The sequence below is a fragment of the Choloepus didactylus genome, chromosome 6 (assembly GCF_015220235.1).
Source record: "Choloepus didactylus isolate mChoDid1 chromosome 6, mChoDid1.pri, whole genome shotgun sequence".
In the NCBI taxonomy this organism is placed as follows: Eukaryota; Metazoa; Chordata; class Mammalia; order Pilosa; family Megalonychidae; genus Choloepus; species Choloepus didactylus.
Genome location: NC_051312.1, coordinates 71,839,836 through 71,855,761, shown reverse-complemented (window position 1 = coordinate 71,855,761; position 15,926 = coordinate 71,839,836). Strand labels below are relative to the sequence as shown.

The 15,926-nt window shown below is 38.4% G+C and overlaps 1 protein-coding gene and 1 non-coding gene across 3 annotated transcripts in view; one reads left to right on the top strand and one right to left on the bottom strand.

Annotated features, from left to right (window-relative positions):
- SBF2 (SET binding factor 2) overlaps positions 1 to 15,926 on the bottom strand; it is a 696,898-nt gene that overhangs the window by 543,162 nt on the left and 137,810 nt on the right. The gene's annotated exons all lie outside the window — the stretch shown is intronic.
- LOC119538951 lies at positions 13,254 to 13,406 on the top strand. Its single transcript, XR_005217732.1, has one exon. It is a non-coding gene; the product is annotated as a small nucleolar RNA U109 (small nucleolar RNA).

Sequence of the window (15,926 nt, the reverse complement as noted above, 5' to 3'; positions counted from 1 at the left end):
GAACCCTGAGAGAGGGGAAACAAATGAGTTGAGTCCTACAATTGCCCAGCTTACTCCCTGGAAAGAGTTTACAGAGTGTAGTGCAGGAGGGGGATTCAGCAGTTTCCCTGAGTTGAAGAGATGGAGTTGGGAGTACAAGGAAACCAAGAAGGATATTAGAATTGATAAGCCAAGTATCAGAGAAAAGAAATTCACAGGGAAAGAGAAGTACAGAGATCTATAGAGGGCCCCCTGTAGGTACTAAGTACTTCAGCTAAGTACTGATTAGGACACGAGTATAAGAAAACTACCTGAGGACAGGTTGTGAACCAACTGAAAGGAGCAGAGACAATGATCCTCGGAGCTCACACAGGCCGTGAATAGTTTCTGAAATCAATATCCAAAAGGGAAAAAACTTACGTAATTTACTGGGCATCAATCAGACAACTCAGAAGGGTATTGCCTAAAGCAGTAAGGGAAAATTAGCCCTAGTCAAGATGCTGCAAACCTGAAAAACAAGCCTCAAAAAGGTCTAGCTATTTAGAGGTGATTTAATTACATCCCAGAAAAAAACTTCAAGAATGTTGATAGGAATACAAAAATATCCATCATTCAAAACAAAATTCATAATATCTGGCATCCAATAAAAAGTTGCCAGCGAGTGATGCCATCAACATGACAATGTAAGACATCCTCTGGAAAAGTTTTCCCACAGAAACAACTGATAAAAGGACAAATTGCACTTGGTTGGAACTCTAGAGGACAATAGAGACTGGAAAAGGATACAACAAATGCTGAATTAAAGAAAAAGAAAAAGAAAACATCAAGACAAAAAGTAGGCGACCCATGACTGTTACTGCCAGTGCACAGTCCTGCACTTGTTCCGGCACAGATTAAGAGTCCAACTGAGCCTGAGGAACTCCTGCCATGGATTCAGACCATACAGCCACTCACAGAAGTGAGCTAGGAACCCACACATATCCAGGCACAGGGACACAAGTCTGCAGAGACTCAGGGTGGAACACAGGCTGGCAAACCACAGCATACAAAAGGGGCTCCAGGAAATAAGAGACCACAGCGAAACTGGTGGCTAGAAGTGCACACACTCAACCCAGTATCTGATTGCTGGGTCACCTAAACGAAAAAATTGACTTTTTTGAACATTGGGGTGCCCTACTGTGAAGTAACCAGAGGCAAAAAAGCGACACGGAAAAAAAAAACATGGGGGAAAACTGAACTGCTGTAAGGCAGGATGGGTCTCGGAACTGAAAAGTGTAATGAAAAGAGGGCAATGAGTGAGGGAGAGAAGTTATACAAATCACAGGAACTGGGAAGAAAATTCTGCAAAAAAAAAATACAGTATGGATCAGGATTTCTCAGAGCAGGAATGGAGGAAAAGAAGCTTTTTCCTGGAGGTGAAACAATTGCACATAAAAGGTCAATCTTAAATGTAGTTAATAGTACAAGGATAAGACTGTCCTTTCATGAGTTATAACAAATTTATGCTACTAATACAAAGTGGTAATAAGAGGGTGGTATATGTGTGTTGGGGGGGGAGACAAAAGAACTTTATGTAAATAATGGAGAATAAAATTATTGTAATAATCTTTCATCAATCCTAACAAAGGTAACTATAGTTTAAAAAAATACTACAATTTAAAAAAAAAAAGCATGGTACTGGCACAAGGATAAATATATAGACAAATGGAATCAAATTGAGAGTTCAAAAATAGACCCTCACCTTTATGACCAATTAATCTTTTAAAAGACTGCCAAGTCCACTCAACTGGGAAAGAACAGTCTTTTGAACAAATGGTGCTGGAAGAATTGGATATCCATATGCAAAAGAATGAAGGGGAATCTCTATCTCATATTCAAAAATTAACTCAAAATGGATCAAAGACCTAAATATAAGAACCAGGACTATAAAACTCCCAGGAGAAACGGAGAAGCATCTTCATGAACTTCTATTAGGCAATGGTTTCTTAGACTTTACACCCAAATAGATAAATGACCAGGAACTTTACACCCAAATAGATAAATGAGACCTTACCAAAACTGAAAACTTTTGAGCATCAAAGGACTTTCTCATGAAAATGAAAAGATAACCTACTCAATGGGAGCAAATATTTGGAAACCACATGTCTGATAAGGGCTTCATATCCAGAAATACAATGAAATCCTACAATAATAAAAAAAGTAATGCAACAAAATATGGTTTCAGTGGCTAAGAGATTTTGAATAGAATTGAGAGGTTATTCTGGAGGTTACCCTTATGCAAGCTTCAGCCAGATATTAAAAATTGCCAAGGTATGCCAAGCTCCAACCAACAATATTCCTGAAAACCCTAAAGAATACCTACAGCTCTATCTTAGTCTCTATAAAAGTTTCATTTACTAAGTCTATTTTTCAGAAACTTAAAACCTCTGGATTGCTCCTATGCCAGATAAGCCTGGAAATCCAGAGGTATCAGTCTCTTCAAGAACATCAATCAGTTGTATCCCCCTCCCTACCACATAATGTCAACAACCCTTTTCAACATGAAGAATTAGAATGGTCATTGCCCAAAAATCCCTGAATATTGAGAGAATGATCAAACAAGGGAAGGAGTAGAACAGAGAAGATAGAATTTAACAGCTGATTATGACTACTGAATCATTGTATAGATATTTCTTTTTAGTCTAAAATACATTAGAACAGCTAGAAGGAAACACCTGAAATTGTGGAACTGTAACCAATATCATACTTTGAAATTTCCTCTATAACTACTTGTTAAACTGTACTTTGAAATTTATCACTTTTCTGCATGTTATATTTCAGAATAAAAACTGTTAAAAAAAAAAAAGGTGAGTATATTCATACAATGGAAACTATTCAACTATAAAAAGGAATGAAGTACTGATATATACTAAAACGAGAATGAACATTTAAAACATGCTAAGAAGGCAGTCAACAATAGCCACATATTATATGATTCCATTTACATGGAATGTGCAGAATAGTCAGATTCATAAACGGAAAGGGCTAAGGGTACCCATATACTGCTGATGGGTACAAGGTTTCTTTTTTGGGGTGTTAAAAATATTCTAAAATCAAATAGTGGTGAAGGATGCACAACTCTGTGAATATACTAAAAACCAATGAATTGTACACTTTTAAAAGGATGAATTTTTTGGTATGTGAATATCTCAATAAAAGCCTTACTTAAAAACATAAGTGAGCTTCTATTTTCAAACTATATTATGTAGGCTCATTTCTCCTTGCTCTTCCCCACTAAGTACAACTATAAACTCTAGAAATAACAGAAGACACAACTAGAGAACTCTGAAAGGTGTGCTAAGAGGAAAGCAAACTGGTTTGGGACCCCAAAATTGGAGGAACAATACAGTGGCAGGACATCTTACATGTCTCCACTCAACAAAAGAAGGTGACCCAGGCCCAGCAAGTCCCAATCCCCTACAAAGTAACAGTATCTTCTCAAAGGTAAATATGACTCCATTTCCTTATCATACCACTCTTCCAAGCCCAAACGTCTTTCCATTTCTCAAAACACCACTATATTAAAGATATCAACAGTAATTATTAATTAATAGAAATAAGCCTAAATATAAATACCCTCCCACAGTTGATACCTTCAAACTAATTCGAAAAAGTCCTCATCTTTGACACCACTGTCATATTTTGAAGTAACATTACATTGGTAATCAGATCTGAGGCTTGTCTTGGCTGTATCTCTAACTAGTTCCGTGAGCTTAAGCAAATCCTCTAATTTCTCTGAGCCTCAGTCTTCCATCTATAAAGTGTTCTTAAGTCCCTTTGAGCCCTAAAATTCAGTGAATCGTAAATAACCCACCAGAAAATGTGAAATACATGTATCTACCACCAGAGGGCAAAAAACTAAGGTTGCTGACTAAAACAAAAGTTGACTAACATCTCCAGACAGATTACCTTGCTAGGAAAATTATACCATCTTAACTTGTCTTCTGGCAAAGGACTCCAAGCTACTGCCTAAACACTGTTATTATGTATGATGTAGAATAACAGACTTCTTTCTGAACTGGTTTATATTATCTTAAACCAAATTGAAAATCACAAAGACACGCTTATTGTATAGTACTGAGAAATCAACAATCTTAAAATGAAAGGGTAATATAAGCTGAAGGGAAGGAGAAAGGAGGAGGAAAAAGAAGCTTCTTTTTGGAGTTTCTGTAGTATCATAGTATCATAGTTTATGATATGCCTTTCAGGGTATTATAGAAATGTATTACAATTACACCACAGAATATTAAGTCCCTAGTGATAACACAGTAGAAAAGATATTCCCACATTAAAAATTCAGTCAAATTTCTTAGGACCGTTTAACAAACACTAATACGCTGACAGGATCTATTACACACAGAAACTTGTAGAATAAACAGTGAGTTGAAATTTTAAAACACAATTCCTCTCTACTGTGTCTTGCTGTATCACTTTCACAATGTTATTTAAGTTTCCTACAATTGAAGACAAGATTATCATATGGCAGGTGCTAAGCAGAGGAATTTTTAAATAGGACTTTATGTAAATGCAATTTTATTGAGATATATTCATATACCAGATACTCAAAGTGTACAATCCATAGTTCACAGTATCATCACATAGTTGTGCATTCATCATCACAATCAATTTTTGAACATTTTCATTACTCCAAAAAAATGAAAATAAGAATAAAAATAAAAATGAACACCCCAAACATCCCATACCCCCCTGCCACACACACACACACACACACACACACACACACACACACATCCCTAAAATAAGACTTTTTAAACTAAGGGGAAAATTTCTTGACTGAACAACAACAAAGGCCATCGTGTTTACCTTCCTTAAACAAGAAATTCACATTTGTCACACAATGCCACCAAACATGATATACATAAATTTCCCATTAAAATTCATTCAACACATATCTATCAATGGTATTTCCCTAATCCTCAATCAACAAAAAGAAAGGCAGAGCAAATCCCTTAGTTCTTAAAAGGTCTCTAGCAAACTATGCCTTGCAAATTTATCAGGCATTTCCCTTTAAAGAAAAACAGATGACTGTTTCTTCTTCCTAAATAGAGCTTAAAAATGTCCTCTACTTACAATGCTCTTCTTTCCACAAACCCAGATTCATTCCCACCTCCAACTGCCTATCTATAAATCACAATTCATCTTTCAACAAAACTACAGCACAAATAAGCCAAGCCTTATATTTTCTGCTCACTATTCTCAAAACTCAAACTTTCTTTTTTGCAGAAAGAATTAAAGGTTGTTTACGTGGCTAAACAAGTTATGCCGCTGGTTACAATACATTTTTACCACAGGTTGTTTCCTTGAGAGTGTACTCTCCTAAAAAAAATATCTCCTTCTCTTAACAGATAAAACAAAATCTTTCCCAATCTCCCAATGCCATCTACATCCCCAACTGAGCATTTCTACAAGCACAGCAAATTAATCATGACCAAAATGAATTTGCAACATTATACAAAATGTTCTCTTTATTCTCTTTCTCAGAGAATGGTACCTTCTCCATCTAGGAATCGGTGTCTCGGTTCAACTGTATGTGATAGAAAACTTAAAATATCCATAACTTAAACAAGACAGAGATTTATTTCTTTCATATAAAAGAAACTTAGAAACAAGAATCCAGGGCTGATGGCAGATCCATGGTCTCAGGGATCCAGGTTCTTCAGGTTCACTGCTGCCCTATCTGGGTGTGGCCCTTACCTCATGGTTTAATATGTCTGCTAAAATCCCAACTATAAAATCCCTGTTTCAAGTAGAAATTGAGACAAAGAAGAAGAAAGAAGTGCAGAGACTAGGGAGAATTCCTGGAAAAACAATGTAACTGTGGCCAAAACTTAACCATATGGCCATGACCAACTGCAAGAGAGTCTCTTAGTTAAGTGACAATTGTGCTGCTAAAAAATCAGTTTTGTTTTTAATGAAATAGAAATGAACAGATATTAGGATGCAATTGGGAGTTTCTACTAGAGTCTGCCCCTTGATCTGACAAGCACAAACATAATACATGGAACCATCTGTTAGCCAGGAATTAAGGAACTCACCAGGAATGAGGGTCTGGGTTTGGAGTTATGGGAAGGAATACCTAAATGTAGTATGTGCTCACTCCAAATCCAAAGACACCCACCAGTTAGTGTACTTCTTTTGGGTAGCAAGAATATAATATAAGATGAAGTAGCTTATCTTCTATTTCACAAGGGACATCCCAATATATAGCAAACGACTAAGGTTACAGGCCCTTAAAATTTTTATGAGCTTTATGGCCTACCATCAGCTGAGCCTTTACAAGGATCAAGGGTGCCTACTAATTCTCTGTTACAAAGTTCTGTCAATCAGCATGATGTCATCGCTATAGGGGACCAGTGTAGGGGACAGAATGGTGAGGTGAACAAAATTCCTGCAGAATAAATTATGGCACAGAGCTTAAAAAGCTGACCTAGCCATGGAGGCAATATGATGACAAGTATACTACTACTGTTGCCAACTTCTGATGTTCTGTTAACAAGAGTTTTTTTTTTAAAAGAATTTGATAGATCAATAGCAACAAGATGGTGTTGCTCTAGAAAAGAGACCACATGTGGAACACCAGATGCAACTGGAGTGGTAGAAAGAACTTTTAATAACACAAGATCTCTATGTTCTGCACAGGCAAAACAGGAGCGTTAAATGCAAACGTATAAGGTATTAACCCTTTTAAACCTTTCCAGTCTTTAATGTGCCATTAATTCCATGATTCCCCAAGGATGTGAGATTGCTTTTGGTTTATTATTTTGGTAGAAAGGGGGAGGCTCCAGGGGCTACACTTGGCTCTCCTACCAAAATAGAACTTAACCCATGGGTAATAGTAGCCAGTTTGGGGATTCTGCCAGCTGCTGAACACATTTATTCCAAATACATGCTAAGAAAAAAAGACATAATCATAGTATGAAGTCACAGATCCAAAAGGCCCACTATAAAATAGTTTCAAGCCAAAGTTCCATTCCATACCTGAATTCCATAAGCTCTTATATTGCCAGTGGCATCTTGAGTCATTAAGAATTAGCTCAGGTTCCAATAACTCCTAAAATTTTGAATATTTTCCTTTCCCTGTTTAACAGTTATGATTGTAAACTGTCAAAGGTCCCACCTTCAGAGAAAGCTATGAAGAAACTTAACAGTACCTACTTGTGACATTATCACAGGGTCCTTCCTCAAAGGAAGGTACCTTGTCTTCTATTAAAGGAGTTTTAGATTTGTGAAGTGATAAAAGTGTGGAGATTGGATGACTCCATTATGAAGATCTAAAATTAACCCTATGTTCATGAAACATCAGGTGTTGTGTGTGTGTGTGTGTGTTGTGTGTGTGTGTTTTATTCAGCCATCCAGATGCAGTAAGACATTAGCAAGCGGCCCCTTCATCGCAGTTCTAAGAACTGCTTGATCATATGCCCATTACTATAACCATGACCACCGTACCTCTGATGGTTAAGTTATGTTGCTTGCCTCTGCCATTACAGGCTCCCACTAAAATCTGAGGGCCATTTTAATAGCAGAATCTCTAACATTCATACCAAGACTAGAGAAGGCAGCCACTACAGCACTTTTAAGAATCCCAGCATTTTCTTAAAGGTGGTAGAAAATTTCTTAGGGGAAATAATTAGAAAGTAAGGGAGTCCACTGCACATGTTAAATCCACCCCAACATTCCTAAACCTCCAAGTCAGGCATCTCAACTATATTTAATGTAGATCACTACTGAATCAAGGTTACAGTCAACCAAAGAAGCAGACGACTGAAAACAGTCCCAGTTGCTTGAGCCAGCATCAAATCTGAAATCCCTAGAGGTGGACCTACATCAATAAATTCAGCCCAAACCAAAATTATTTCCTCCTTTCCTGGTCTAGCACCCTCAAAATCCAACTCTATATCCATTTCCCAGGTTTTTAGTAACACAAATTAGTAAACTTCTTGCAATTCTTTTGGTGCATAAAACTTGTCTTTGATTTTGAAATTGGCCCCTTGGACTTGCTAGGATCTGACTCCAGCTAGAGGTCTAGAGGTCAAGAGGAATGGTAGGGATGTGAATGAGAAGAACAGCTGTCACTCTGCAAGTCACAACAACATCTTTAAGTAAGGCAGGATCAGTCTCTTCAGTCAGGGGAAGAAGTGAGGCTTTTGATGGCAGGTAAAAATTATGCATTCAGAATATCTGGCATCATTCAAATACTTGCAAATGTCACCTGCAAATTCTCAGAATCTCACCCTTTCCCAATTATACCCCAACTTACACCTGTTGAAAGTGTGAATTCAACCTACAATGTAGTTCAACTTGTTGGATATGACTCTGTACCTCATTTTGACTCTGACAGCCCCAGAGTTACAAGATTTAAGATTCTGTTAAGCCAGTCACAAAACTCATTAGTTCTCTAACCATAACTTTAGCCAAGATTTTAAAACTCTGACCCTGTAATTTTCTTACTTTAAACCAGGGATTTTCATACTCAGCATTTTTGACATTTTGAGCCAGAAAGCTCTTAGTTTTGGTGGGCAGGGGGCAGTCCTGTGCGTTATAGGATGTTTACCAGCATCCTATAATGTCAATAGCAAACAATACTCCCACCCCAATTATGACAACCCAATTGTCACCACACTTTGCAAATATCCCTGGGGGAAAAGGTGACAACAAAGTCACACCAGGTTGAAAACCATTGATTTAGTCTCTCTAATGGAGTTTAAGTTAGTCATATCTCCCATAATCTTTATATTCCTTTTGCTTCTAAAATCTAGCACCATTCAGTCTACCAAAGCCTTGCCTTCAACAGGTACTTCACTCCAGGTAAGCAGGTGAATATTTAAGTAACTTTGGCCACTAAGTGCCACGGACTGATTGCCAGTGACCTTTCATATTCGTATATCCTTGAGGATCTGTTGCCTGTAATACTTTCAGTAGTAATTACTGTATTTGTCCAGGTTCAGACATTAGAATCTACTCTAGGTAGTTTAAGCAAAAATGATTTAATACAAGAATCAGAGCCCACAAAAATCATTAGAAAAAGTTAAGAGGCAGGCCCTAGAGTGACTAAGCTCCCAGAAACAACTCCTAGTCCACAGACCCACTCTGCTGCAGCCACAATCAAGAAAGTTGTCACCATCACTGCAGGAAGCTGACAAACAAGGAAGCTACTGCATAAGTTGCAGAATTAGAAAGCCACCTGCTAAATCAGGAAGCTGCTGCACGAATTGCTACCTCCAGAACCATTCCACCTCTCTCACAATCCATGCCAACAAAATTCAAGCCCACATTCTTTCTCCCTCGTACAGTTCCAATTCAAAGTGCATCTGAAGGATGGAACTTAATCATGTCCAGAAACAAAGTAACCAATAATGAAAGAACGTGCTGGTCAGGAAGACTACTAAGCATGCTCACTCTGAAAGTTACATTTCTCATTATCATTTTAAAAATTAGTATTCTACCCAGAGGTGTTGGACATCCTCACCTGGATTGTTGCTGGATGTTCTCACAAACACTGGGGACTGATGGCTTGATGTGCTGAGCCCTCTTTCTTGGGGCTGGCCCCTATGAAGCTTGTTGCTGCAAGGAGAGGCTAAGCCTGCTTATAAGAATCTCCACCTGAGTGACTCTTTATTGCTCAAATGTGGCCCTTTCTCTCTAACTAAGCCACCTTGGTGGGTGATCTCGCTGGCCCTCCCCACTATGTGGGACCTGACTCCCAGGGGTGTAAATCTTGCTGGCAATGCAGGATATGACTCTCGGGGATGAGCCTGGACCCAGCATCATGGGATTGAGAACATCTTCTTGGCCAAAAGGGGGAAGCAAAATGAAACAAAATAAAGCTTCAGTGGCTGAGAGATTTCAAATGGAGTCTAGAGGTCACTCTGGTGGACATTCTTACACACTATATAGATAACACTTTTTACGTTTTAATATACTGGAATAGCTAGAAGTAAATACCTGAAACTACCAAACTCCAACCCAGTAACTTTGACTCTTGAAGATGATTGTAAAACAATGTAGCTTAAAAGGGGTGACAGTGTGATTGTGAAAACCCTGTGGATCGCACTCCCTTTATCCAGTGTATGGATGGATGAGTAGAAAAATGGGGACAAAACCTAAATGAAAAATAGGGTGGGATGGGGGGGTGATTTGGGTGTTCTATTTTTATTTTTACTTTTATTTTTTATTCTGATTCTGATTCTTTCTGATGTAAGGAAAAGGTTCAAAAATAGATTAGGGTGATGAATACACAACTATAAGATGGTATTGTGAACAGTTGATTGTATACCATGGATGACTGTATGGTATGTGAATATATCTCAATAAAACTGAATTTTAAAAAAATTAGTATCCTCCAAGAGACATGCTAAGTGTTAAACTATCAATAAAGCAGTTTCCTGAGCATGCATTGCTAAAAATTGGATTCCAGACTAAAGTAAATGCTACCTTGTAGAAACTACTTTGTAATCATCTGGACTTCCATAGAAGAGAATGCCCTGTATCCGGCATTTGATGCTGAAGTACTACAGAATGTTCAACAGGATTGACTGTATAGATCCAGAAATAGATAGCATAATACTGTGTGATGGTAGCACAATATTGTAAGTACACTGAACAAAGATGTCTGTGAGTAAAGCTGAAAGAGGAAGGCCAGAGGCATGTATGACACCAGAAGTAAAGATAGAAGATAAAGACTGGTACAGTGTAACACAATATTGTAAGTACACTGAACAAAGATGTCTGTGAGTAAAGCTGAAAGAGGAGGGCCAGAGGCATGTATGACACCAGAGGTAAAGACAGAAGATAAAGACTGGGACAATTTAACATAGCGAAAACTAGAGAGGTCAATGATTGTGACAAAATGTACAAATATAAAAATGTTCTTACATGTGACAAATGAATGTCAACCATGCAAAGTTTTGGAAAAGGGATAATATTGGGGAAAAAATGTAATCAAAGAAAACTGGAGTCTATGGTCAACAGTAACATTATAACATGCTTCCATTAAATGTAACAAAGGCAATATATCAAAGCTAAATGTGTATGAGAGTGGGATACAAAGGAAGGATATGGGATTCTTGGTAGTGGTGTTGTTGTCTGACCTTACTATTATATTGTCTTGTATGGTATTTCATTTTTCTTTTTATTATCTTTTTTATTACTCTTAAAAAAAATTTTCCCATAGGAATTAATATGTTCAAGTGCTGATTGTGGTGATAAATGCAAAACTATATGATGATACCATGAACAACTGATTGTACACTGTGGATGATTCTATGGTATGTGAATATATCTCTATAAAATTGTAGGAAAAATATAAATAGGGATAAAAGTTATGGAGAAAACATGAAGAGACATATGTACCTATTTACTATTAGTGGGGAGGTAGAATGGTGTAGCCTGTCTGGAGGACAGTATGCTGGTTCCACAAGAAACTAAGTATGTGGGTGCCATAAGGTCCTGCAATCTAAATATGGGGTATGTACTTAGAAGATCTAAGAGCAGGGACATGAATGGACATTTGCACACTGGTGTTTATGGACACAGTATTCATGATTTGCAAAGGTGGAGGTGCCTAAGGGTACATCGACTGATGAACAGAATGGTGAACTGTGGTGTATGCATACAATGGAATATTGAGCAACTGCAAGGAGTGAAGCTGTGAGATACAAAAGGAGGTGAATGGAGTTGAATGGATACTGTAGACAACATTTTGAGTAAAGTATGCCAGAAATGAAAAGATAAACATTATAATGCCTCACCAATATGAACTAACTACAATGTGTAAACTCAGAACTGAATCTTAGAACACAGCCTATCAGGAGAACACTCATTGTAATGGTCCCTAGATTGTAAGCTCTTACAGCAGTCACATCTATTCCTGAATTGTAATGGCTATCTCCAAACTCTGACATGCTGATCCTTTGTGTATAACCTGGTTGGTCTCTGGAAGTCTGGGTATCTGTGTCACACCTGAAACTCAGAGCTAGAGCTCGGCAGCTGTGGATGTCAGTATTATCACATATAGCAACTGTTAAAAAAGCTGAAAAAGAATCCAGACTTCAATTAGAGATATGAATGAAGCAGATCTGGTTAGGACTAAGGCAGATCAGGCCAAAGGGTAAAGGATGATATGGACTGTGCTTTAAAACTTCAACTTCTGTGTTGTTTATTTGGCGCAGGATATACATCTTCTACAGCATACTAAATAATTTAACTTGTATGGTCAGTTTATTCAAACACCATAATTACATGCAACTTTGAATAGGAAGTGAGATCTAGTAGGTTTGTACAGGTTAGTGTGAAATAGTGATACATCGCAAAGTAATTTGGGCAGAGAATAAAAATATATATGCAGGGTCCCCCGAGAAGCTGGGGGAAAACGTGGAAATGTTGGACGCCCCCACATGAGTTATTACTAATATTCTCACAAACGTTGAAAACTGACAATTTGGTGAGCTGATCCCTCCATTTTGGGGCTTGCCCTTATGAAGTTTGTTGCTGCAAAGGAGAGGCTAAGCCTACTTGTGGTTGTGCCTAAAAGTCTCCCCGAGTGCCTCTTTGTTGCTCAGATGTGGCCCTCTCTCTCTAGCTAAGCCAACTCGGCAGGTGAATTTACTTCCCTCCCCTCTATCTGAGACCTGACTCCCAGGGGTGTAAATCTCCCTGGCAATGCAGGATATGACTCCCGGGGATGAGCCTGGACCCAGCATCGTGGGACTGAGAAAATCTTCTTAACCAAAAGGGGAAAGCAAAATGAAACAAAATAAAGTCTCAGTGGCTGAGAGATTTCAAATGGAGTCAAGAGGTCACTCTGGAGGGCATTCTTATGCACTATATAGATATCCCTTCTTAGGTTTTAATATTCTGGAATAGCTAGAAGTAAATACCTGAAACTAACAAACTCCAACCCAGTAGGCATGATTCTTGAAGATGATTGTATAACCATGTAGCTTACATGGGGTGATAGTGTGATTGTGAAAACCTTCTGGCTCACACTCCCTTTATCCAGTGTATGGATGGATGAGTAGAAAAACGGGGACAAAAACTAAAGGAAAAATAGGGTGGGATGTGGGTAATGGTTTTGGTGTTCTTTTTTACTTCTATTTTTTATTCTTATTTTTATTCTTTCTGATGTAACAAAAATGTTCAAAAATTGACTGGGGTGATGAATGCACAACTATATGATGGTACCGTGAACAGTTGATTGTATGCCATGGATGACTGTATTGTATGTGACTATATCTCAATAAAACTAACTTTAAAAAAAAGAACCCCCCACCCAAAATAAAAAAAAATCAAATGCTACATTAAAAAAGGAGTTTTCAGGGCTGCCAACCTTTATAGATGAGATTGAAGGGCAGTATAGTTTTCCTACATTAAAAAATAATAATAAAATCCTATTAAAAATGAAAAAAAAAAGTAAATGGACTAAACCCTCCAATAAAAAGACACAAATTGGCAGAACAGTTAAAAAAGCATGATCCAACCAAATGTTATTTACCAGAGATTTATCTAAGACACAAAGACACAAACAGGTTGAGGATAAAAGAATGGAAAAAAATAATCCATGCAAATAGTCACCAAAAGAGAACAGGGATGGCTATGCTAATATCAGACAAAAAAAATACAGTTCAAGTCAAAATCAGTTAAAAGAGACAAAAAAGGATACTATATATTAATAAATAGGACAATCCAAAGACATTATATAACAATTATAAACATAATTGCACCTAATCACAGAGCCACAAAAATATGAAGAAAACATTAACAAAACTGAAGGAAGAAATAGGCAGTTCCACAATGATAATTGGAAACTTCCATACACCACTTTCAGTAATGGATATCTAGACAGAAGATCAATAAGGAAATGGAGAACTTGAATGATACTATGAGCACATTAGATTTAAAAGATACCTATCAAACACTTCACCCAACAACAGCAGAATACACACTCTTCTAAGTGCACATGGACAATTATTTGTGACAGACTATAAGAGAGGCCACAGAATAAGTCTCAAAAAATTTTCAAAGTCTGAAATCACACAAACCATTTTCTATGGCCACAAACAAATGTCACTAGAAAACAACAGCAGAAGGAAAACTGGAAAATACACAAACGTAAGGAAATTGAACAATACACTCTTAAACTACATATGGGTCAAAGAAGACATTACCATGAAAATCAGAAAATTCTTAGAGACAAATGAAAAGGAAAACACAACATACCAATATCTACAAGATGCAGCAAAAGCAGTCCTGAGAGGACAACTTGTAGGTGTAATTCCTACATTAAAAAAGAAGAAATCAATAACCTAACTTCTTATCTTGAGGAATAGAAAACAAAGAAAAAACAAACTAAACTTAAATATAGCAGAAGGAAGAAAATAATACACATTAGAGTACAGATAAATGAAATACAACATAAAAACAGTTGAGAGAATCAATGAAAGAACCAAATCTGATTATTTGAAAAGGTCAATAAAATTGAGAAATCTTTAGCTAGACTGACAAAGGAAATAAAATACAGAAGATGTAAATACCTAAAATCCACAATGAAAGTGGGAACATTACTTCTGAGTCTGCAGAAATTAAAAGAATTATAAGAGAATATGTTAAATAATTGTATGTCAACATATTAGGTAATCTAGAGGAAAAGGAAAACTTCCTGGAAACATATAACTTACCTAAACTACTCAAGAAGCAATAGAATATCTCAATAGACCAATAACAAGTAAAGATACTAAATCAGTAACCAAAAACCTCCGAACAAAGAGGATCCCAGGACCAGATGGTTGCCCCAGTGAATCTGAGCAAACATTCAAAAAAGAATACTGGAGAACCTAAGATGGCGGCTAGGTGAGACAGGGCAAAAAAACACCTCCGTGAAAAATACTAGATAAAAACCAGAAGGTCGGTTTCAGCGATGCACCAGCTGGACAAGGTTTGCTAGAACCACAGGGGCCGTACACTTAGTTAAACTGGGAGTCTGCATTCTGAAATCAGTGAGTAAGCCGGCTGAAAGACCCACGGCCACACTGAGGTGGTGGGGAAGCCAGGGGTTGGCGTTTGGAGACGGACTGGTTTTTTTTTAAAAAAAAAAAAAAGGGAAAAACCCAGGAGCGGCTGCAGTTGCGACAGTGGGAACCACGCAGTGAAGCACGGCAGGAGCGGGCTAAGCTGGCCTCTCGGTGTCTAGTGTGGAGGATAGCCCGCTGCAGATTCCCTCAGGGCCAGGGGAGAGGAGGGGAGACCCGGAAGGAGAAAGAAACCCCGCCACTTGCAGCTGGCTCCCCGGTGGGCTGGAGACACTCCTGCCCGGGGCCGTGCCCACAGCCCAGAGCCATGCCAGTTGTCCCGGAGCTGGGAAGGAGGAACTGTGCGAAAAAGGGGGGGTTGAGATGCCCAATTCAGCCATCTTTGCATCAGGCTGAGAGCACCCCTGCATGGCCCGGAGGCCAGGGGCTTCCCTTGAGGGACAGCGCAAACTTGTGACATAGCACAGCCTTCCCTCAGCAGAGGTCCTGGAAGATCACAGCTGAGAAGGGGGGCCCGCTCAGAAAACCCAGGGATGCTACATCAATGCCAGTGGTTTGTGGGTCAGCGACAGAGAGGGTCTGGGGCAGAACTGAAATAAAGGCTTAGACTCTTGCAGTGGCCTTGAATCTCCGGGAACACTTGGGGGGTTTGAATATTAAAGCTGCCCTGCCTCCCTAGCCACCCATACACACGCCCCACATTCAGGGCGGATGGCTCCAACAACACACCCAAACTGAGTTCACCAACTGAACTCCACAAGAATCATTTCCCCACACACCACAAGGACAAAGTTGAGGAGAACTGACTTGAGGGGTATAGGTGACTCGCAGACACCATCTGCTACTTAGTTGGAGAAAGTGTAT